Source organism: Canis lupus, chromosome X, assembly GCF_011100685.1.
Source record: "Canis lupus familiaris isolate Mischka breed German Shepherd chromosome X, alternate assembly UU_Cfam_GSD_1.0, whole genome shotgun sequence".
NCBI lineage: Eukaryota > Metazoa > Chordata > Mammalia > Carnivora > Canidae > Canis > Canis lupus.
In genome coordinates this window covers 120,560,115-120,562,505 of record NC_049260.1, presented here as the reverse complement: position 1 = coordinate 120,562,505, position 2,391 = coordinate 120,560,115, and positions in this window count along the sequence as shown.

The window sequence follows — 2,391 nt, the reverse complement described above, 5'->3', positions numbered from 1 at the left end:
CTAACTTACTGTTCTTTCACTAATTTTTTAGATGAATGCACAGATTGTTCATTTTAGTCTTTTTTTCTTTCTCTGATAGATCTATTTAAGGCTGTAAATTTCATTCTAAGCAGTTCTTTAGTTGCATTTCAGAATGTTAATATGCAAAGTTTTCATTATTCAAATCTCAATATCTTTTTTCCTGAGAATGTCTTTTGTGACTCATGCTTATTTAAAAATTATGTTTCTTAGGCACCTGGGTGGCTCAGTTGGTTAAGCATCTGCCTTTGGCTCAGGTGATGATCACAGGGTCCTGGGATAGAGTCCCACATTGGGCTCCCTGCTCAGTGGGGAGTCTGCTACTCCCTCTCCCTCTACCTCTCCCCCCTGCTTGAGCTCTCTCTCTCTCTTTCTCTCACTCTCTCTCAAATACATAAATAAAATCTTTTAAAAAATAATAAAAATTATGTTTTTTAATTTCCAAACATAACAGAGACATATTAGAAATCCTTTTGTTGATGATTTCTACTTTAATTCCATTGTGATCCGGACACCTGGGTGGCTCAGCGGTTGGGTGCCTGCTTTGGCTCAGGTCATGATCCCAGGATCCGGGATCGAGTCCTGCATTGGGCTCTCTGCGAAGAGCCTACTTTTTCCTCTGCCTATGTCTGCCTCTCTCTCTCAGTCTGTGTCTCCCATGAATAAATAAATAAATCTTGAAAAAAATAATTCCATTGTGATCAAAGCACGTATTGAATATGATTCCAATCTTCCAAATTTGTTGAGACTTGCTGCATGGCCTTAAATATGGTCAATGTTTGTAACTCTGTGCTTTAAAATAGTTTGTATTCTGCAGCTTCTAAATGTAGTGTTCTGTATATATACCTGTTAGATCAGGTTGCTAAACCATGATATTTTAATCTTCTGTATCATTACTGACTTTTTGTCTTTTTACTTCATCAATTTCTGAGAGGCATATTAAACATTAACATCTCTTGCCATGATTGTGAACCTATCTATTTCTATTTGTACTTCTAGAAATTATCGCTTTATATATTTTGATCCTGTTATTAAGTCCATATACATTCATAAATGTTATAACTCTTTGATCAGTTGAAGATTCTATTATTATGAAATAACACTCCATCCCTAATAATGCTGTTTGTCTTTAAGTCTTTTTTTGGTCTGGTATTAATATAGTCACACCAGTTTTTCTTCAGTTAGTAATTTCACAGTATTTATTTTTCTACTCTTTGAAAATTTCAACCTTTCTGTATCTCTCTCTTATAAACAGCATTTAGTTGGGGTGCCTGGGTGGTTCAGTTGGTTAAGCATCTGATTCTCAGTTTCAGCTCAGGTCATGATTCCAGGGCTGTGGGATCAAACCCACATCAGGTTCCTCACTCAGCATGTAGTCTGCTTGAGGTTCGCTCTCTTTGTCTCCCTCTGCCCTTCCCCTTGCTCTCTTAAATAAATAAATAAATAAATAATCTTAAAAAAGAATCCTTTAAAAGTAAAATAAAATAAATAGGATTTAGTTGAATTGTTTTTGTCCAGGTTGATATTCATGGTCCTTTAAGGGAAGCATTTAGTTCACTTACATCAATGGTGTTAATTGCTGCATTGTTTTGAACGTTCCAGTTGTACCAGGTATTTGATATTTTCCTTTTCTGTAGTCACTTAGGAGTGGGGCAGGATTACTTCTATTTTATCCTTACCTTGAGGTTATAGCGCTTTGGGTCCCCAGTTTATTGTGAGGAACATCTCCTATTAGATTTCTCACCATGATCCAGTTCTGGTCTTTGACTTCTGTCCCCCTTGCCCTGTGAGGCTGTCAAACCTTAAGTTCAAGTTTGCCAGGATCAGCAGATACTCTCAGAGCTAAGGATTCCATTAATCTTTCTGAGTTATCACGTTTCTTTGGATATTAGACTGCTAATGCCTTTCTCTGTTGTCATATCTCTTATGTTTTAAGACTTTTAAAAATATATATCCTATCTGACTTCTCTTGTTTTCAGCAGATTAGCTGGTCCAATTAACCTAGACTGCCACATCCCTGGAATTAGAAGTTCTTCAACCCTATTATTTTCTGTGAAGAGAGTTTTTCTCCCCAGAAATATATACCTGTATCCTGGAGTGCAGTAGTCCAGCTACTATGTACAGGCTTTCAGATAGTGCCCCTCTTCATTTTTTTTTCAAACTCTCACTTCTCTCTTGTCCTTTGGTATCTCCAAATCCTGCGGCGTTCTTGGGTTCACCCTCTTTGACAATACTGTTTAGCCCATTGTAACCCGAATTTTGCCTCCACCATTCTCCTAAAACTCCTTTGGCAAGGTCACCCAGCAATGACATTCATGCTGCGCAATTCAGTGGTTAGTTTCCATCTGTCATCTTTCTTCACATCTACACTGT